Consider the following 23,401-nt stretch of genomic DNA (forward strand, 5'->3'; position numbering starts at 1 on the left):
TTGATTACTAAAAATTTCTGAGTTCCACATAAACCAGCTCTTTATTATTTTTTAAAGATTTATTTTATTTTTTATTGGAAAGGCGGATATACAGAGAGGAGAGACAGAGAGGAAGATCTTCCATCCGATGATTCACTGCCCAAGTTAGCGCAACGGCCGATGCTATGCCAATACGAAGCCAGGAGACTCTTCTGGGTCTCCCACGTGGGTGCAGGGTCCCAAAGCATTGGGCCGTCCTCAACTGCTTTCCCGGGCCACAGGCGGGGAGCTGGAAGGGAAGCGGGGCAGCCGGGATAGAACCGGCGCCCATATGAGATCCTGGGCGTGCAAGGAGAGGACCTTAACCACTGCACCATTGCGCTGGGCCCATAAACCAGCTCTTTAGGAACAGTCTAGATTTGAGGCTGGTGCAGTGAAGTAGGAAGCTAATCCTCCACCTGCAAGTTCTGGCATCCTGTATGTGTATTGCTTTGTGTCCTGGCTCCTCCACTCCAGTTCAGCTCCTTTCCTCTGTGTAAAAATCTTTCAGATAAAAACAATTTATAAAAAAGAAAACAAACTAGACTTATTCTCACAAAATATTGTTATCCATAGAAAAATACATTTAAAAAATATTTACTTTTATTTAACACACATCACTCGGCAGGTAAAGTGTTGAAAGGTACTTTCTTTTCAAAAATTTGATGGTGCTTGCCCTGTACAAGACAAGCTCTGCCCTGTTGAGTCAATATTAGAAAGAAACATGTATAGCAAAACTTTATGGGACTTCCATTTGAATTTGGTCTTGATATTTCTACTATCTGCTCTTACATTTCACCTCACTGTGAACTCTCACCAAAGGTATCAAGGAGGAAACCCCCCTCACCGCTGTCAAAATTGTCTTACTCATTTCCAGGACAGATTACTTTCTACTCTCAAAGTTTTGATTCACGGATATAAGCTTTTTATTAAATCTTCAGGTTCATATCCTGAAACTAGTCAGCTGAGTCAAGGAAAGACAGTGGAATTAGGTATAGAAGAAATTTGAAGATGAAAAAGGAGACGTAAAAACTGAAATTCTACTTTGCCACTTCTGTAATTGCAATGTCACATCAAAAGTGCATATATATATGGGCATAGTTCACAGAAGGAAGACCAGTTCTCTTTTAATGTTAGGCAATGCATTGAAGCCAGCTCAAACCTGTTTTGTGTGTATAGGATTTATTAAATAAATCTTGGATAGTGGAATGAGTTCTGAATTTGGCCTCATTCACTGCTTCCCTAGTTTCTTTATTTTTTTCCCCTTGTTATGTTTTCTAATAAAACATATAGCAAACATTGATCTATAAAATAATAGGATAAGATTCAAATATCCTTCCAGTGACTTACTTATCATAATTTATATTATAATGATTAAACATTTTTATTTATTTGTAAAATCATCCTGCTTAATACTCTGTATGCCAACATGTTTATCCAAAATGTCACATCTTTGCTCACAAGGGAAGTTGCACAAACTCTCAAACAATGATCAGGAGCCTGTTTCACAGTGAAGAAGGTGCTCAAGAGATCCTAAGAAAATATTTGTCAAATATTAGGCCTCAGAAATGAACATATGCTTAAACATTCAATTTAGCTGAATAAATATTTATTAAGAATTATGTGTCAGGTACTGAGGAATATTGCCAAAGATCTATTAGTAAAATAAATAGAATTTTTAAGGAGGAAAGTATGTGCTGTATACTGCACACTTCTTTTGCATGGAAAAGAAGGATTTGATGATTTAGTATTATTTTGCCAATGATATTACAAACAACTCTCACCTTCCCCAAATCCTAGGTAAAAGTGAATGTGAAGAATTGACTTCATATTAACTCCTTACATGTCTCACATCCTTTCCTGTGAAAACAGTTGACTGTAATCAGATATGACAAACTTTTAAAAGGAAATGGATCCAGATTCACCCTTGCTTTATTCAATTGAGCACTCTTTTCCTACGGTTACTAAATTAACTATGTGCTAATGCTTGGATATTGCTCGAAGTTTTTGATCTTTGCTTAGTTAATTTTTCATCAAAGGACATATTTACTTGGAGTATTAAAATATTATGGTTTTAAAAATATTATTAATATAATTTTATATTACAAAATAAATAAGGGTCTTATAAGAAATGTTTGTGCAGATATGCCTGGGTCATCAACCCAAAGACAAATGAATGATTTGTTTACGTTTTATGATTTTTTTTAACATTTTCATATTCAGAGGTATTATATACAATAATCTGGCTGCTACTTTTTCTAGATATGTCCTTGTAGCAATTGAAAATATAAAAGGAAGAATGAGTTTGGGAGCATGGACAGGAGGAAATAACATGAGGGAATAATACTATGCTCCTATATCTGTATGTGTAAATGCTTGAAACTTATTCACTTCATATAAATAAAATCATTTAACATATAGATACTATTATCTCAGAGTGAGGGATTCATGACATTGATTATAATGTGGGAATAAGAGAACACATTGTCATTTAAATGATATGATTTAGGGAAGCAATATTTATAACAAATGACATGACATCCAAACAACTCTTATACTCTGTACACCAACTTCCACAATAATTGAAAACACGTGACTTTGTCTTTTTGGGTATGGCTTATTTCGCTTAGCTGATAACTACTTTCCATCCATTGTTGTGTCAGGACTTCATTCCTTTATATGGCTTATATTTCTTTATCCAGTTATAAGTTTTTGGACATCTGCATGGATTCTCATGTTAATGGATTTAAATAGATGTTGAGGAGAGAGGCTTGGCAGGAGGGTTAGTTGATAGCACATTGAAAGCATTTTAACAAATTCTGTAAGGCAAAATTATGCTGTGTTGTGGAATATTAGTTTATATTTTCATAAATATTATAATTTTACTTAATTATACTGGAAGAATATATCCTGTATTTCCTCAGCCATCAATTCTCTCTGTACTGGGATTTTCCTAATGTAGCATCATTAAATAGGGAACAATTTCATCTAATCCTACTTAAAATGGTTGCAAAGTGACTATTCATGGGAACTTGAAGGAGATTCAAGATCTCCCTTTAAAAAGCATACAAGAGGGCCCGGTGCAGTGGCCTAGTGGCCAAAGTCCTCGCCTGCAGGGATACCATATGGGCGCCAGTTCTAATCCCAGTGGCTCAACTTCCCATCCAGCTCTCTGCTTGTGGCTTGGGAAAGCAGTCGAGGATGGCCCAAAGCCTTGGAACCCTGCACTCACGTGGGAGACCTGGAGGAAGTTCCTGGCTCCTGGCTTTGGATCGGCACAGCACCAGCCATTGCAATCACGTGGGGAGTGAACCATTGGATGGAAGATCTTCCTTTCTGTCTCTCCTCCTCTCTGTAGATCTGACTTTGCAGTACAAATAAATAAGTCTTTTAAAAAAGGCATACAATAAAAATGCTTAAAAATTTATAGGAAGGATTTTTGACATATGGTTTCATGACATGTGATTTCGGGTATTTAGAAAGTAAGAACAGGTATCTAGTCCATTAAATTCCTAAATTTCCAAGTTTATCGCACACATGGCTCTCCTGGACTCCTGAGAACTCTCATAGGAGAATACATTTCCATAGCTGGAGTTAGGGTCTGAGGAACTTCCCTTCTCTGCAGCTCAGGAATTGATCCTTAGAGCTACTGCCCAAGTCCTTTGGAAGAAGAGATCGAGAGTATTTAAGGGAGGTGGGGAACAAGTCTACCAGACCAAATATCCTAGGGATTTTTTTGGAAATGTGGAAGCTGGTTTCATGGCACTTCTGGATATCTGCCTTCTGATATCTCCATTTCAAAAAGAATGTGCAATATGTATTTTTCTGTTCATCTGTGACCAACTTTTATTTTACTTTCTGACTAGAAATGTATGAATTCTAGGGCTTGATGTATACTATCTACATGTGCCTCTATAACTATGTTTTCATTTCTTTGTTAGTTGCAAATATTTGCAAGCTTACAAAGAGGATTCTTAAATGTCAAGCTAGACTTTTCATATGCCATACAGAAACATAGAGACCTCTTTGTATGCCAGAAAAAATTAACAGTAGATGTAAGAACTGGAAACAAAAATCTGAACATGGCCAGAGATTGTAGAGCTGAGAATACAGTGGGAAATTTCTAAGTCAAGTAGAAAGATTAGGATAGTTTTGTTCTTATAATTAAAGGTAGAACTAGAATGAGGTGAAATATCAAATTTTCCTAATGAAGGTATCGAATTATTCTTTGATGTTTCATCTTAATTCATTCAGTTATGTATATATATCAATGAGAGCTAATACTTATTGATTGTAAAGTGAATATCTCTCTCTTGATAACTAACAAAATCAATCTACCATATCCATCTTAGTTTGTCAAAGGCTTTGCAGCCTGTCCAAGGCACCAGAATTTATTATTTGCTCTTTTGGAAGCATATTAACTCTATAGGAACTATTGACTTCTGATTGCTAGTCTCTCAAATGTAAATGAGGTAAAAAAAATGTTGCAAAATTAGGTCCTCTTTGGATGGATATAGGATTTTTTTTTGAAGGTTGGTGCTTTTAGTGACACCAAATTCTACAAAACCAAGATATCTACATTTTGCATACAAACAAAGGCCTCTGATTATTCTTATGGACACTTTAGTTTTCCTATCATTCTGAATCCTGCTTTATTTATTAACGCTAGATACACTCTGTAATGAGACCTATGTGTTCATCTTTTTATCTTTTTTCCTTTCCTAGGTCTCTAACTTTTTGCAATCTGGTCACATATGCTTTTCATTTTGGCTTCTCCTTTCTAACTGTGGTCAGGCTGCTCCAGTTCAGAGCTATATGAGGTAATCTGCCTTACTTTAAACATTTCTCTGTAAAAACCCAGTATCACCAAGTACATTTGGTTTGTGTGGGTGGCTCAAGCTATTTCTCAGTTGTGGGAGATGGTCCCTGGATCTTTGACTGCTTAGCCTATGTGGGAGGTCGTAGGCACACAGCACAGCGTGTCCCTGGGGGAACCCTGATAGTTGTCTCTACTAACTACGACTTCAACCTGACCTGTTCACTGGACATGCAGCAGGAGCAGTGGGCTGCACCCCAGTCTCTCTGCTCTGTCCTTGGACAAGCTGTCCTGGGACTTCCCTGATAAGCAACTCTAAGAAGTCAAGTGCGACCCACATGCTATTTTCCATGCAACACATGATGAACATGACCTGAATGAAGTATAGCTTCCAGCTTATGTGCTAGCTTATGTGTTCACCATGGCCTACATGCCTGTGACCTGAGGCGCAGCTTCCATAAGGAATGTGACCTGCCTCTTGGTTGGAGGGTCCAGAGAGATAGATATGCCTTCTTGCCTGTTACCACTTTTCTGCCTTCCCCTTTCGCTAGTCTATGTAAGTTGTACTCTCTTTACAATAAATGGGCATGTTCCATCAGACTGTCCTGGTGGTTCTGCAGTCAAAGAACACCGTTGCCTGAATAGCCCATATTTTTGTTCCTCATTTTTCCCTTCTTCCCTACAAAGGGAGAAGAGAGTCTGTTTACTGAAAATACTGGAAGCAACAGAGCTTAGCAAGTCACTCCACTTGTGCATGCCTCAGGTTCCTCTTCTCACAAGACTGGAGGATTAATATGAAAGCTCTTAGAAGAGTGAAGAACATAGCAACCATTATCGAATTGCTTGATTAATAAAAAGTGAATGGATATGAGTGTAAAGGAAAGTTATGGATGAGAAAAATAGTGATACTTAGGAAAGAGAATAGAAATCACTTATGCTTAATGAGAAGTGTGTCAGAATTCTGTGAAAAGTACTTGGAAATGCTGGAGCGACCTCCCAAAATAGCTTCTCATTCTTTTAATCAGGCTATTTCTTAACAAAATCCAACTAGAGTAACTGGCATTCAAAGTATCTTTTCATAGATTTGAGGGAGTGTTTATGTGCTGTTTGCAAGGTAATAACATTTCCTAAAATACTCCATAATTGAACAATAGTGAAATGCTTACTTTTCCATAATCTTCCTAAAAATTCACTGCTTTCTCTTCTTCTAGTAGTAATTTATTTATCAATCGACTTGGTGTTTGTATTTTTAAGAATTCCTCCTCTTACATTAATTCTGAGATGGTGTAAAAATTATACCTATAACGTTATTATCCCTTTAAATTTAAAGTTTGCCAATCTGAAAATCATCCCTTTCTAGAGTAATGAGAAAATTGAAGTACATTTCTTAAACTATCTTGATAGCTCTGTAAAAAGGAGTGGCTCAACGGATTTTATTTCAAGGATTTTTTTTCATAGCAAATCCTTGAGGATTTCATATTGAACCTGTTTGTTTCAACTTGTGTAGAGTGTTATATCATTAATTAAGTTAATTACCTATTATTGCCAGGTTGTAGTAGAAGAGGAGCAGCCAGAGACAAATACATTCATCTGTTAATTATGCAATACTTATTTATTGAGTATCTAATTTGAGGAATCTTGGATAATAACAATTTAAATTCCTACCCATATAGAACTGACATTACAGTGCAGTGAAGTTAGAGGCATTTATATTGACAGGGTTTCAATAGAGACCTGTGCTGTTGACTGCAGCTGTAGACTAGACCACTTGGAAGAAACATGGAGGATTGATGAGCCCAGTGGTCATCCATCTGTGCATTGACATCACTGAGACTGGTGACAGGTGTAGTGGTGGGGAGAAAGGCTGTAACAACCTCCTGGAAAACTACTGTCATGAAGTTTTGGCTGAGTTGTTGGGAATACAGATTCTTGACATGTAGTTTGATATTTCTTTAAGGAGAGTAGCACCTACTATGTATCTATATATAAAATGGTTTCCCTCAGTAACCTTAAGGAGTTCAAAGCAGAAAGGAGAGTTTTATAGGATCATTTAACAGTAGGGTGAAGGGATGGCACTGTGGCACACTGGGTTATACTGCCTCTTATAATACCTTCATTCCATATCAAGAGTGCCAGGTTCAAGTTCTGCCTCTTCTTCTGATCCAGTTTCCTGATGATGCACCTTGAGAAGGCAGAGGATGTTGCCCCAAGTGGGAGACTGAGTTCTTGTCTCCCTGTGGCCTGGCCCAAACTTGGCTATTGTGAGCATTGGAGAGGTGAAAGAACAGATTGAAGAGCTGCTTCTCTCTGTCTATTCCCCTATCCCCCTGTAATTCAGCCTTTCATCCAAACAAATAAGATTTTTTAAAAAAAAAAATCCAAAAGCATTTGAAAACAAGAATTGAAAATATGTTGCTGAATTTTTTAACTAGGAAATTACAATTGATGCACAATAGACAAACAGCATCAATGATGAAAACAACCACAACAGCTTTTACTCTATGACTGAAGCAACAATAATATTTTTCACAGGAAGAGAAACATTACAAATGCCATAGATATGAGAAAGTACTTACAAAGCTGGGATCAGTTGGGATAAGTTTTATTTAGTACAGCCTATTTCAATAAACCCTGAGGAAATCAATAAATTATATTTTAATATACCCAATTGCTTATAACATTAAAAGCCAAATCTTTAAGTAAAGGTGAATTTACATCAAGAAAGACTACTGAAATTTCTGTGACACCACATGTAATGAAGTATCCTGAAATTGATCCTGCAGCAGTAAGAGAGTGTGCAACACATTTTCAAAGTGACCAAAAAATTCAATGATACATGCAATATATAATACTTTCTACCCAAATAATTAAAGGAGTGAACTCTTAATGCATAGGTAAATAAATTTCAGTAGATCAAATTTTATTTATAAGAACTAACTCATCCCTCAGTTGTTTTTATAAATGAGGCATTACTGTCTTGACACTAAACAGAAGTAATCCCTAACATTTCTTTCAATCACTTACTGTCTCATTTCCAAGCAGCGCATGACCCGGTTTGCATATGACATCAACTGTGTTTAAATGATAGTTAAGTCATATTTATATTTTGCCTTTCTAAGAATGTAAGTTCAAAAAGAGATGTCCATGCTTTATTGCATAAATAAGAGCTTTTACCCTTAAAAAAATATGACTTTGGTCCTCTTGGGGGCATATCTCAGTTCAGCTTGTGATGGCTTGCACGTAATTTAAGTTCATAAAGAGCAAACCCATCTTTGTGGAACTTCTGGATAAAAGTACTGTGCAGCGAAGGTGAGAAGGTCTGTTTCTAGTCTTGCTGAGACTAGATGGGATTTTTTTAAATTATTATTGGAAAGTTAGCTAAATAGAGAGGAAGAGCAACAGAGAGGAAGATCCTCCATCTGCTGATTCACTCCCCAAGTGGCTGCAATGTCCGGAGCGCAGCTGATCCGAAGCCAGGAGCCTGGAGCCTCACCCAGGTCTCCCAAGTGTATGCAGGGTCCCAAGGCCCTGGGCCGTCTCCGACTGTCCTCCCAGGACACAAGCAGGGAGCTGGGTGGGAAACTGGTGGCTGGGATTGGAACCGGCGCCCATATGAGATCCTGGTGTTTGCAAGGTGAGAGGACTTCAGATGCCAGGCCACCACACCAGGCCCGCTAGACGGGATTTTAACGAGACTCTCATCTTCTGTAAGTCTGTTCTTCAACTGCTTTTTATTCAAAACAATGTTGAAGTGCAACATAGTGAAATTTCCCAATAACACAGTTGTCTTTGGGTGACTGACATTGTGAGGTATACTGGCCATGGTGGTTTGCAAATATGAATTTTACCCGTTGTATAATCATGTTCACTGAATTGCATTTTAGCTACACAAGAAGTTTGGGGCAGATGTGGTGTAGTTGGTTAAGCTGCTGTTTGTGAAATACATGCCCTGTCAGAGTACTGATTTGACTTCCCAGCAACTTCTCTTCCAATCCAGCTTACTGGTGTTGCCCCTTAGACGGTGATAGAGAATGGTCCAAGTACTCGGATCCTGGGCGCTTGTATGGGCGACCCAGATGGTGTTCCAGCCAGATGTAGTCGCAGGCTGTTGCTTTTGGTTTGATCCAGCAGCTCTGGTTATTGTGAACATCTGGGGGCTGAGCTATAGATGGACAATCTCCATCTTTTTCTTTGTGTGTGCATGTATTTAGTGTGCGTTTCTCTCTGTACTTTGCCTTTCAAATGAATAGTTTTTTTAAAAGTGTGCCCAATGAACTAGTAAACCTCAAAACCAAACACACTTATGATAAATGGCTGAAATATTCTTAAAATATTTTTTCTTATCCAAATATTGAATCCCTCAAAATCTAACATTAATATGTATATTGCAGCATATTTGTGGGAGCTGCAAATGTAAAAATAGTCATTTTATACAAATGGTGAATGAAAAGGCACCTGTTTTGGGCTTCATCATGCAGTATAGATGAGAAAATGTGGTATTTTCTCAATGAAAATCTCTGGTGTTATTTCTCTCTGGTGTCTTATCAAATCCAAAGCCATTTTTTTACTTGATATTTTATGAACATTGTTCTTTAAAAAAAGATTAGCTGCCATGGAAGTCACAGCAAAAATTGCATCTGTAATTAACCATAGTGTGACTTAAGGATGTGTATTAGGTGTGTTTGATTTCAGTTTCTTATTCTTAATTGAGTCCTACCAGCTACTTATATTGTATGCATGTATCTATTCTTTCTGAAATGATTTTTGTGACAAAATGTGGATGTCTATAACACAGTCATTATCCTGTGACCACTTACTGGCGATGTGAATAAATGCAGTATACATTCACATTATTTTGTAATCTGTATCACTAGCTATATCCAAATACACTGATCATAAACAAAAATTCTGTAATTGTTTAAAAAAAAGCCTTTTTCCCTCCCATTTGTAACCTCCATTTAATTTCATTTTCTTTATAAATTTGCGTGCTTGAGGTATCTTGCCTAAGTGGAACCATGTAGTATGTATCCTCTGGCATATTTCATTTACAATAATAGTTTAAAGATTCCTTTGTGTTGCAGGTTATTTTATAAATTACATTCATTTTATGGCTGAATAATATTTCATCAGGTTCCTTTCAATAAAGGAATAAAGAGCAGAAGGATAATACAGGAGTCACAGAAGGCAGACGAGGAAGATGAGGAAGCATAGTCATGGGAAGAGAAGCAAGCAAGGAGGAGGAATAGGAGAAAGAAGGGCCTGGGGAGGAGGAGATAGTGGGAAAGGAGGAAATTGCTGCAGGGCTGAGTAATTGAGGCTTAAAGGAAACAGGTGCGGGGTCACAGTCAAGGGTGTCTGCTGTGTGCTGAATACCTAGTATTGAGTAAGTCAACTGAATTCTCTCAGCTTTTAATTTCTTCTTGCGTCCAATAGGGATTGTGGTTACTATTCATGTAGAATTAAATAAAATAGATATGGGAATATATTCATCATGTTCTCCATGCATGATAAAAACTGTAGCTTGAAAAATGTTGGCATTTTCTTTTCAGAAAAACGAATTATTGTTTAAAATGTGAGGTAATGCAGCCCGTGTGGTGGCATTGCAAGCTAATCCTCCACCAGTGTTGCCAGCATTCTGTATGGGTGTTGGTTTATGTCCTAGTTGCTCCACTGCCAATCCAACTCCCTGCTTATGTTCCAGGGAGAGAAGCAGAGGATGATTCAAGTCCTTGAGCCTCTGCAGCCAGGTGGGAGACCTGACAGAGGCTGCTGGCTCCTGGCTTTGGATCAGCCCAGCTCTGTCTGTTGCAGCTATTTGGGATGTGAAGCAGTGGATGCTAGATTCTTTTTCTTTCTCCCTCTGTCTTTCCCTCTTCTCTCTATAACTCTTTAAGGTACATCTATCTTTAAAGAAAAAAATAAACAAATTATAAGGCAAGCAACATTGACACTTAGGTCTTTTCATTCCAGAGCCTGTCTCTTTCCTCAACTTCTGTACCACATCTCAAGACACTTCTGCTGCACTTGTAATGACTTCCACAGTCTCTACTAGTTTCTGAACTGTTAACCACTTCTTTAAGGTTAGGCTCCCAAAAAATCCTTAAGGAGTTAGCATGTAACAAATTTATTAAAGTATCGATTGCCACGATTGTCTCAAGGGGCAATGCTTTCCCTCAGTGTGCCAGATGGTAGGAATGGAAAACAGTTTTTCTTAATTTCTTAAAACCACATTAAAAGTGGATGGGCATGTGTTTTTGTGTCATCATTTCTTGTGATAAGTACAACTGTACTGTAATTGTCACATGGCAGGTTCCCAGATAAAATGCTAGGTGTGTGCTCCTGCCAAGTGCAATACCTCCTTCTGTGATGTGTGAGGACTCCCATGACCTAATTACATTTTTTCCCCTGCTTTTTGCTTTTATGCATAGAGGAGGTGCACTGATTCTAGTCTTATTTTTAATTCTGTTCATTAGCTAATCAATTGTATGGATTCTTTCTGGCAGATATTAAACTACCTGTACTTGTCAGTGTATTTTTTGTTTTTCCTATTTTTTAAGCAAATTATTTGGTGGATTATAGTTGTTTTCCTGTAGACACTTGCGTGTTTCATGCTCCAATAGTTTTATTTTACTGCTGGATAAATTTGCCATCCAAGTACTTGATGGTTAAGAGCTAGAGCTTGTACTATGATGATGAATACAAAATACAATGTTCTTAACTCTTCATAAAGCATTTAGTAGATGGACAGTGAAAGAACATCATAAAGAAAGCCATGTTTTTTCTTTGCCTTCAGGGGAAACAGGCTTTGATGAACCAGTCTCCAGTTTGGTAATATAATCTACAGGGATTCATTCTCAGGTTAGTTCCTCTAAAGGAATTTAGGTACTCCAAGTTTAGAGATGATAATTTATCACAAGTCAATAAAGTATAAAGACGTGTTCCCATCTCTATGTTACCCTCTTTCTTTATTGGTTTAATATATTAGAAATATTGCAAGAAAGCTCTTTGCGGATGTCAATTTCATCAGTAACACACTACCTTTTATGTTTTGTTTTCTATTTTTTTCTCTTTCCTTGCTTCCTTCTTTTCTTCCTTTCTCCCTCTTCTCTCCTCTCCCCCTCCCTCTCTCCCTCCCTCCCTCCCTACCTTCTTTCAAAAAATTTTTGTGCACTAGATTCTGAGCAGGGACTATGCAAGTCTGTCATGGTAAATGAAATACCCAGTACCTAGGAACTGGTTAATGAATGTTGCTTGATGTATGCACCAATGCATGATTAGTTACATATTGAAAATTGAAACATAATGTTTGCTTATGGCACTAATGGGTTGATAGAATACTTTGAAAAGATTCCAATTTCACCTAAATGTGTTTATGAAGCTTTTATTAATTATTTACATTTTATTTGAGAGAGATATAGAGCTTCGATTTGCTAGGTACTCCTCAGATATCGGCAAGACCTAGGAATTTGGAATGTAATATGGTCTCCCATGTGAATGGAAGATACCCAGAGTGTGCATTAACGGGAACCAGGGTGGAAAGTGGAGTGTCTGTTACTTGGATCTGGCTGTCTGAAACTGGTTTTGGTGTCCCAAGTGATTTAGTCACTAGAGAACACATCTACACCTAATTTGGGTTCCCTCTGTCATCTTTTGTTGCGGAAATAACACCTTCATACAGTTGGATTTGTAGTGAGATATGTTTCTTCCTGAACTTGTCCACAACTCATCTTGTCCCCCTAGTGATAAAGTAGGGAAATCAGTAGAATTATAGAAAAGTCGGTGGCTGTTGGTTTTAAAGCTCATGCTGCTTCTGGTACAATTTTATTGCAAAAATAGATTATATTATTTGTTTAATGAATCTATGATATGTTTAATTAAGTAGTGATAATGCTTCTAATCAATTCAGTTTAATATAGAAATGAAATTTGCATTGCCAAAATAAAAGATATTTCTTCTTTACAGAACTTTTCTGTATTTCTCTACACAAATGTTCTTATTTCAGTTTAATATTGATATTATCAATACAACTTTAAAGATCTTACAAAGTGTTAAAGGAAAGAGCACACAATTATAAGGAATACAATTATAAAATCATAAACATATAATATTAATGTAATCTTTATGCATCTGCATAAATTTCTGTTCTCTATTGCACAAATAAACCTGAACCATTTTTTCATTTTGTCTGCAGAATCAGAGACCAAATACTGCTTTTTTGAATGGTATACTTAATATCCTTTGATTGATTCTGTGGGTACACCTGTAAATAGAATAGTGCTATAATAGCATCCCGCCAATTCTATTAAATTAATATCAGTCTGTTAGTCAAGATGTGAATTTTAACTTGTGGACTTCATGATAATACTTTATAAAAGCAGGCTGTGACAGGAATTAAATACCATCTAGAACACACAATTCAGAACTGGTTGTATGATCAAAAGATATTAGATGTTCCTAAAGTCATCTCAAATATTAGAATGCTGAATGCATCTCCTAAACATAGTAAGAGACAAACTAAGTTGTAGCCTCAGATTGTTTAGCTCTAAAGCCAATATTTTTTTAGCTTTGTCTTTTTGGCTTTCTAAATGAACTTTATTAGAACTGATTATGGATGGAAAAGGGTGGCAGGATGAAAAATTGAAATGAATGAATAACAACGAATAACTTTTCTTCCCCATACACTTTGCTCTAAGCAAACTGAGAACATGGGAACATTCCTCAACACTTGAATATTAGTCTACCCTTAGTTTAGGCAACTTTCCATTTCAAACTGACAGAGCATGTCTACTGATAATATAAACCCAACAGAGTTACTGTGAAAGATAAAGACATTTGGAGCATTTAGACATGACTAACTCACTATTTTCTCATTTGTTACTAAGCAATTTTGTGCAATGGTTTGTAAAATTATTACAGCTAACTGCATAATATAATAAATGCAGTGTTGAATATGTATTCGTGTATGCTGTGAGGAATAGCAAGTCAGAGCGAATTATAATTGAAAGGCTAGCTTTGGCTGAATAAAGGCAGGTGTTATTAATCGACTGATTGAACAAAACTCATTGACATTCTTAAGAATGTACAGTAGGAACCATGAGATTGTGTACCAGGATGTGTGACTATCTGGTAGTTTTTCTCTTTAATTAAATAGAAGAGAAGTGGACCCAATGTGATTATTCATTGTCTCAATCCATACCTCTACTTCAACCACAGTTCACAAAAATGTATGTGATGATCTTAGACATCCTTTACACATATAAACAAATTTATACATGTGTATGCACATACACTTCTTTAAATACATAGTTAACACAGGGATCATTTCATTCAAATTGTTCTGATTTTATGTTTGTTTTTCGTTTACTGATACATTTTGTATGTTTTACTTTTGAATACATAGAATGGCCATATTATTTTAATGATATTCTGCAGTATACACATAATAACATTCATTTAATTGGTTCTCTAATAATAACTTCCGCTTTTCATTATTTGAAGTAATTGTCAAAGTTGATTCTCACACAGACACCCAATCAAAGTGTTTAAATTTGAATTGATTTTCTTTCACTTTCTTCTGATTATCCTTGGAGGGTATATTAAAATCAATATGGATTACTGAGTTGTAGAAAATTAAGAACATATATAAAGTAAAGCTCCATCTATGAATTCCATTTATAATTCTATATTTGTAAATAATTTTTGTATACTAGAACTGCTAGTATCCCATTTTCCCTTCAAATCTCAGATTTCCTAGAAACACTGCACAGAGCTGTGCTTTTAAATTTTGTATGCACAAATCTTTATTTTCTGGCTGTATCAATTGAAATTGAAGTATCTAGGAGTGAGACTCATGCTTAATATAGCCTTTCAGATAAGTCAACATGTAGACAATGTCAAAAACCACTGAGATGTTTTCTTTCAAAAAATATGTAAGCATGACAAATTTCAGTGAATTCTAGATAGAATTACAATAATCTGAAATAATCATCAAGAATTTCTTCATGTGAAATATTAGTCCATATTATACTTTGTGTAAGAGCTTGAACGTTTCCATTTTATTGCTTTGTTTGGTTAGTGGAAGGAAAGAGGAACTGCTGCACTGTGCTATGCACAGGTCTGTCATCTGCTATAACAGGTCGTGACACTTCTTCCTAAAACTTTTCTGGGCTGAATTTTACGTCTTCTGTTTATTTGAATCACTCTTCAATTCAGGTTTCCCCTTCAGGGTATAAGGTGTCCCTCATGAGAGTAGGACTTCAGGTGCTTTAATTCAGGCTGCCCCCTAAGGGGCAGTGCTGACACAATGGGTACTTGGTCAATGCAGGCTCAGTGAAGTAATGGCTGACATTTTAACACTTCAAATGAGAGTGAAAGGTGATCAGGGAATAGAGTTGACACTATGGAGCACATTAAATTCCTGTATGTCACATTAAGAACAAAGTGCAGTTTGCTGGGATTTTTGTTTTGCAGAAATACCAGGTGGTATTTCATTTAAATCTTATGTAGAGAATAGTTGAAGTGAAGGTGACTTTGCATCCCATATAAACGGTTGAAAAAAAGTATGAGAAAATTGTAATGATAATAAAGAAGATCTTTGGGGAGAAAGAAAGGGAAAGTTTATTTTTTAAAAAAATAGTGAGAACCTTTTTTTGTTTTGTAAGATAGAAGCTTACAAACTTTCTAAAAAAGACTTTCATGTATTTCAGCAATAAATAATCAGAGGAAACTTGGTTCCCATCTGAGTCTATTTCAGTCAGAAGAGAGAAGATTTTGGATGAAGTAATGATGGTTTTCAAAAGATCTGATTCAGTTCATTGCAGGAGGGAGATTTCGGAAAACCTAAATTATGAGAAAACATTCTCAAAGTTCAAATGAGACATTTAAAGATATAAAGTTATCATGTTTAATACATAATATAAAATTACTTTTAGAAGAATAATGATTTTAATATATTCAAGGACTCAGTGGAATTTTAATATGAAATATCTGTTCATATTGCTGTAAAATAATGGAATACAGCCTTTCAAAATTTTTATTATAATTGGGAAAACAGTGAGTAACATTTTAGTGGAGAGAACATTCTACAGTTCATAACCAATGTTGTTATGTTAAGATAGACTTGGCTTCATTGTGTAAATTCAGTTACAGCAAAGTCCCAAGTGTAAGAGGATAGAGATAGGAACACATGAATGTATCAGAGTTTTTAATTATTTTTTTGTCCTGTTATCATTATTATCTTCAATAAATCATTTACTCTCTATACTTAATTCTATAATTGTACATGTATATTTCAAAAGCAATTTCAACTTATTCCTAAGAAGAAATGAATGCTGAAATGGTCTTACTTTTTCTTGATACAGTTTGATTCTCACCAAAAAAAGCCATCTGATGCAATTAAATTTTTATTCTCAAAATTTTGATGTTGTTGACATGGACATCTTTAACCATCTTGTCTTTTTTAACCAATGGTATTTGCAGTTTTAATGATACTAATTGTCAATCTGTATATACTAAGAAACGAACACAAGGGTAGCGTTTTAATATTGCTAAGTAATAGCTTTGTGAAATGTTCTAATTACAGTTTACAGATATAGGTCAAGAGTATTTAAGTATGATACCTTCCACTTTAATTTACTTTAGAGGATTTTGCATAGTAACATGATCTTTTGCTTAATAAGTAAGGTTATACAGTAAAATCCCAGAGCCAAAGAAATGTGGTGTAAGTTCTGTTATGATAGTCTCAGATTCTTGAAAGCCTGAACTTTTTAAAAACTTATATGTCTGGTGGAAGAACCATAGCTATTACTCTGTCTGTTCTCCAAATTACTCAATAAAAATACAACGACAAATGGGCCTTCTCTGTTCTTCCTCCATGCCATGTTTCACTGAATTCTGAGTGACCCAGACCCAACCATGTATTTATCTCCTAACATCTCCTCATTTTCAGCAAACTCAGAATGCTCTTTTCATCACAGAAGTAAAAATTTTATCTTCCTACACACTTAAAGCTTGCATGAAAATTTACAAATGGAAATGATGTTAACACAACCCAGATCTAAAGATAACTGATGTAAGTGTTTTGATCATTTTAAGGTAAAGGTCAGGATTGGAAAAGTCAGAATGGATTAGATACAAAACCAACGTAAGCTTTAACATCCACTAAGTAGATAAAGCAAAGATGTATTGACCCCCTTTTTTATTATGAAGCTACTAAAAATAGGGGAAAAAATCATGTGATTGAATTACTTGATTCTCATTTTTTTGTGTGTAGAGAAGGTATTTTTCATAGTTTTGTGTATTCTTGTGCAATTTCAAATCACAATACTAACCTCGAATATGCTGACCCTAAGGATCTTAATTCTCTGCAGTTTGGGTATAAGGAGCTCTGAATAATTTCATCAAAAGGTTACAGTGCTTGCATTTAAAAGGGTCATGTAAGACCTCAGGAGAAATACTTGCTAAATGTCATATGCTTAAATACAGGGCATTTGTATTAAAGTCCTAATTTACATATGATTATGAAATATAAAAAACAGAGAGAAAGTCAAATATCTAAAAGAATAAACCGAAAGAAGCAGCTGTATTTTACAATAAGCAAAATCTACTATATACAAGGAAATTTAAGGATAGCTATTCATAGACAAATGTAAAATCTGTCATATTCTGATAATAGTGAGTTCATCGTCAGTCAAGACAAGTAGGTATCATTCTATTGTACATAGCTTGACATTCTAGTGTTCTACAACATGCTGTGAATTTTTAAATCTTCTATAAATGGAAAGATCACAAAATAAATTTTTTTAGGATTTATTTATTTTTATTGGAAATTCTGATATACGGAGAGGAGGAGAGACAGAGAGGAAGATCTTCCTTCCGTTTATTCATTCCCCAAGCAGCTGTGGTGGCCAGAGCTGCACTGATCCGAAGCCAGGAGCCCGGAACCTCTTCCGGGTCTCCCAAACAGGTGCAGGGCCATGCTTGACTGCTTTCCCAGGCCACAGCAGGGAGCTGGATGGGAAGTGGAGCTGCCCGGATTAGAACCGGCACCCATATGGGATCCTGGAATGTGCATGGCAAGGACTTTAGCCGCTAGGTTACCATGCCAGGCCCCCAAAATAAAATTTTATGGAATGAGAATGGAAAGTGTGTCAGTTTGGAAAAAGTTATGTAGTTTAATACAATTATGTAAAAGAAGAAAGAAAGGGAACATAAATTAAAGATTCCATACTGGGCTCCTAGTATTCCTTTCTTCAACAGCTATTTACTGAGCAAGTATCTGTGAGCCAGGTGCTGTAGGATAACAATGGGCAACAATCTCTGCCTGGAAGGTACTTAATTATAGTGACATGTGCTATGTGCTGCCAAAGGCTGTGGCCATCAGTGATTTGAATTCTTGTAAAGCATAGGATAGCAGTGAGCAGCGTGGCTCCACTGCCATGTGCAGTTTTATCGGACAGTGTATGACTTGATTGTAGAGAAAGTTGCATCTATAGTTTTTGACTGTTTTGCATTGAAATAGAAATGGGCTTTTTATTTAATGATTATTTCTCCTAAAATGTTTTAAGACCTAATAGCAGTGGCAGGGAAAAGAGGTGATGATATAAGTGAGAGAAGTTCCTCTGCCTTAATTTCTCCAAATATTGTCTTGGTTCTTCATCAGTCACAGGAAAAAAGAAAAAAAAAAAAACTCATAAAATTAGGTAGGAAAAACCCTGTGAATTTAGATATTTAAAATCAAAACAGTTTCCTAAGTTTGCCTTTCAGTCAGTTTTCTATTTTAATACAACCAATGCGAAGATGCCACCTTTAAAATACTAGCTATTGGAAACAATTTCACATCTCTGGAACATTTAAATATATTTTTATTATGTAGTATTTTTATGAAAACGTCATCTTCACAACAAAAGTCCAACCCAAGCCTCTTTTCAGACTTGGTGGACATTTCAGGGAAATCCATACATTTGTTGATTTGTACGTAAAAAATACTTACTTGAATTAGTGCCTGGAAAACGTCACAGCTCCTTTGGTTTCCATGACAAGAACTGTTTTTGGTTCTTTCTGAGTTTTGCAGAAGATCTGGGATGTGAGAGTGAAAGGAAAAGCATTGATATGTGCTTAAACAGTTAAAATTAAATTCCCCAGGGCAGTTCTATATGTTTTGACTTAGTGTTACATCCTTTGAGTATTCTTTAGAAAACTCTAATTTTGACAGGGGGGAGGGATGTACATAAGAGAGAAATAGACACATACAAACAGAGCATTGTGGCACCAGTGTGACAGCAAGCCAGGAAGGGGTCAGGCCAAAGCTGGGAACTTGGAATATAATCCAGGTGTAGCATTCTTGTAGCAGGGGCCCAGTTGCTTGAGCCTTCGACATTACTTCCTCAACTCTGTAGTAGCAGGATGCTGGGTTGTGGGTGCTACAAATGCGAATCAAGTCCACTTGCATAGAAACAGAACATAGGCATGCTAAGTGCCAGGCAGAATGCCCATAGCTAGAAAACATGTTTAAAACATGTAAACATTGGCTTTGTTAGTCAGAAGAAATGATTGGGATATAACATAAAAGCCAGAGAAGAAAGTAGAACACATGAACACTGAATATAGGTTGTGATGAATCGCTTTTTTTACTGTTTCAATTATTAGAATTACCTACCTAAATTTTGTACTGTGCTTAATCACCACCTCAAGAAGTTTACTCTACTTGCCATTTCTATAACTTCTAGTGCTGTTATGTTTGTTTTCAAAATTGTAATGTTAGCATGATTCAATTTCTAAATCAGCATTTGTCTTTTTTTAAGTGCTGTATGTTTGCTTTTTGAAATAAATATAGTAGTTCCCTAATCATACTAATTATGGATGGGCATTGAAAGCGTTACTGAAGTGCATAGATTAGTCTTTTTAGAGAGGAGGAGTTACTGTTATTTGAATTACATCAGTGGTGGCTATCAGAAGAGGAACAAAGTAATGCAAACTTGGGTTCTGGACTCTGAGTCCTCACAATACTTATCAAATGAAAACAGGTTCCTGCTATTTAATGATTTATTTATTTTTATTGGAAAGACAGATTTACAGAGAGAAGGAGAAACAGAGAGAGAGAGAGATCTTTTTTCTGCTGGTTCACTCCACAAGTGTCCACAATGACCAGAGCTGAGTCAATCCAAAGCAAGGAGTTTCTCACTTGTCTCCCATGCAGATGCAGGGTCCCAAGACTTTGGGCCATCCTCCTTGCTTTTCCAGGCCACAAACAGAAAGCTGGAAGGGAAATGGTGCAGTGAGGAATCAAACTAGCGCCCCTATGGGATCCTGACGTGTGCAAGGTGAGGATTTAGCCACTGACGTCAAGTCCCAAGTTCCTGCTATTACTAGCACACCTATCTAATTATTGGTACTCATAAAAGCCTTTTTCCTATGCTTATTTACAAAATCTCTGAATTATATTTGTAAAACAGTAAGGACACCTTTCTATACAGAATTAAAGAATTAATTTTTTTTTTGGTATGTGTGTAGGTACATTTATTCCCCAATAAATGGATGTGATGGAACTCATACTTAAAGCTATTTAAAACTAAACTGTTGTTAGTATCAGGGCCAGTGATTAAGCAAGCATCCGGGTGGATCAAAAGACAATGTAAATGTATGTAGAATGAAAAAGCAAAGATTAATTATATAAAAAAAAAGAACCTAGAGACACTCTGATGGGTTGGTTTCGTGGGAGATTATTTTGAAGTTCTGAGAGATAGGTGCTTAGCCTGAAGAATTAAGTCTTTACAAAAAGTCCTCCATGTCAGATATAGATTGAGATAATTATTTTTTATAAATCCACATGTATTTACAAGTCAAATGGATTTGCTTTCTTATATTTTTCCATAGATAAAAATTATAATTTATAGCCAATTGATGATATGCCAGTACACAATCTTATCTGATTCAAATGCTACCATGTATTTTTCAAATACCATATATATGTCACATATACTGCCTTCATTTTGGGCAGAGCAATTAAATGAGTAATTACAGAATTAATCCCTGGAAAATGCTCTTGAAAGCTTTGGTTGTTATTACTGGAATATGCGTTAGTGTGTAAATGATAGCTAAAAATACAGAAGAATTCTTGTTGGAGAGAGATGAAAGCCACCTCATGCGTATTTCCCATCAGAGTTACTTGCTTTAACCTTTGCTAACTCATTGCTGTGTCCATCCTGTCTGGGCTGAGATGCAGGTTGACATGCTCTTAAAAAGGTGAACCAGTACAGCTTGTGACCTGGGGCCACAAGAACCGGCTAAACTTTGTCCTGTTCTATCAAAGACTGATTCTGAACATTTTAAGTTAGATTCTAAAAATAGAGTGTTCAAATCTCCCTCTCATGACTTCTGCCATTCTCTCTGTGCACATTGTAAAAGTAAACATTTTCTCAAAATAAGCTTTTATTGTGAACTTCAAGGAATCACAGCTGAAAGTATAAGCTATTGAAAAGTTATGTTAGAAATCAACCACAAAACTTCCCCAGTTTATATCTCAGAAAGAAAATCTTGACAAATTCCAGTGAAAGTTCTGTGTGCTTTGAGGGAGCACTGTCCAAAGCTTGAAGAGGAAGGAATTGCGAGGACTAGTCATCTGAAGTTCTGGTAATTATCAGAAGCTGATTAACTGCAAAGTGTGGGAGGAAGAGCTCTGCATGTGTAGACTAGTTAACTAGCTGCAAACCTACACTGCCTACATTAAAAATAATCAGCTGAGAAAGCAATAAACACCCACAAGAAGCAGGATGTTCAGTTCAGTTCTTCCATTGGAAACAGTAAGTTGGAACAATGAGCAAAACTATCTGGAGAAAGTGCAAGTTCCTCGGTGGCACATGCCCTAGATGTTCGTAGTTGGAATTAAACAACAGCAGCTGTATTTAGTGAATTATCTAATAGATTAGAGCAGTTCTGAAATAATGTCTTTGGGAAATAAAATGCCTTCCACTGGCTTTTCTTCTGTTAGTGCTGTGTCATTTCATAACACTGACTCATGAGAGAAAGCCCCCAAGATCCCACCTTTGTATAATTAGAAGCCATTCCATGAACCCTTGCCATTTAAACTTCAGCAATAGTGTATATAATCCAATGACTCACAGTCACAGAAGACTTAGGTGTTATTGTTTTGGCAGGGTCCATATCTGCCATTGATCTTAGACAAATCTACAGGAGCCTGAATGATCTCCTCTTTGTTCTTGTCAGTAGATGGTGTTTCCCTGTTTGCAAGTGCAGGTCTTGTCTTCTCAGCCGGGTGTTACCTGTCTAGGTTTAGCAGACGGAAGAAAGCTAATATAGACTTGTAGGTGATACTGAGGTTAGGCCTCTTGAGATACTCCGTGTTAAATAACCACAGAATGGGAACATCAGAGGGTCTAAATGTCAATACCTTTATACTAGTGTCTAAGTAAATTTATTCAGATTCAATTCTGTGGTTCTTAGTTTGGTTATCTGAATGATGGGATCACTATGATTACCTCATTTATTACTGGTAGCATGAATGGGGAAATTTACATGTAGAGCATTCATAGTTCCTTACTAAATCTTCCAGTTATAGTTAGTAATTAAAGATTATGGTGATTTTTGATACCCTGGATTGACACGGTTACTTAGATTCTGGAATTCTCCCTTTCAATTACGTTTGTATTTCTGTTCTCCCTGATCCTGTCACGAGCATTGCTATGGGACAGTCCATCCTAAGATGATGCCAAATGTTACCCACCAGCTGGGAACATGTTCAATACCTTTCTGGGAATTGTGGTAAACAGTGGGTTGGCATAAAGGCCAGCAAAATCCAAATTGTAAAAATCTAAACTTTGTGATCCTTCCATATCTTTGACTGCCTGAAGTGGAACAGAAGGGATGCTTGAGAAGATCCCAGTCTGCTGGAACACCAACTTCACAGACAGGGATGAAGAAAATGGTGATAGGAAGCAGAGTAAACTACCTCTAAATGAAGTATGGTCCATCAAAGGAAGGTTGTATTAGGTAGAGTTAACTAGACAAAACGAAACAAAGCAAAATAACAATAACAACGCACCCCTGAACATGCAAGACTATTGCTACAGAGTCAAGGTTTTTGAAATTGTGAAGAAAAAATGATTTGCATTAAAACAAATGTTGCAGTGAGAAAATAGAATTGGGAGACTTTAGAGGGAGGTCAGCTAATGAGAAGAGGCCATGGGTGATTGCTAATTTATACTTTTAGAAATTAGGCTTCCACCTTCCCACAGGCTAGAAGACTTACGCCTCAAAAAGGAAGAGTTAATTTACGATTGCAGTTTTCTAAAGGAAATGCCTTGAGAAAATGGAGAGTAAGAATCATTGTCAGGAAGAAACCTCAATTCTAGTGAGGTGAGGAAATCTGTGAGGCTGGCTTGCTGATGCCTTGCTGTAACAAATCTGTTATTCTGTGCTCTGCTGTCAGATTTTTTCTTCATTTTGTTAACCTCACCAGACCGGATTTGGTCCAGAAGTTTACTGACTCAGTTCACCTGGGTAATTGCCCGTGCATGTTTTGTTATGAATAAATAATTTCCCTAATTATAA

At 36.4% G+C, this 23,401-nt stretch overlaps 1 protein-coding gene across 1 annotated transcript in view; it reads left to right on the forward strand.

Annotated features, from left to right (window-relative positions):
* The window catches only part of RIMS1 (regulating synaptic membrane exocytosis 1), a 446,205-nt gene that overhangs the window by 25,513 nt on the left and 397,291 nt on the right, over positions 1 to 23,401 (forward strand). The gene's annotated exons all lie outside the window — the stretch shown is intronic.

Source organism: Ochotona curzoniae, unplaced genomic scaffold, assembly GCF_017591425.1.
Source record: "Ochotona curzoniae isolate NIBS_2020 unplaced genomic scaffold, NIBS_Ocur_1.0 contig_3819, whole genome shotgun sequence".
Taxonomy (NCBI): Eukaryota; Metazoa; Chordata; class Mammalia; order Lagomorpha; family Ochotonidae; genus Ochotona; species Ochotona curzoniae.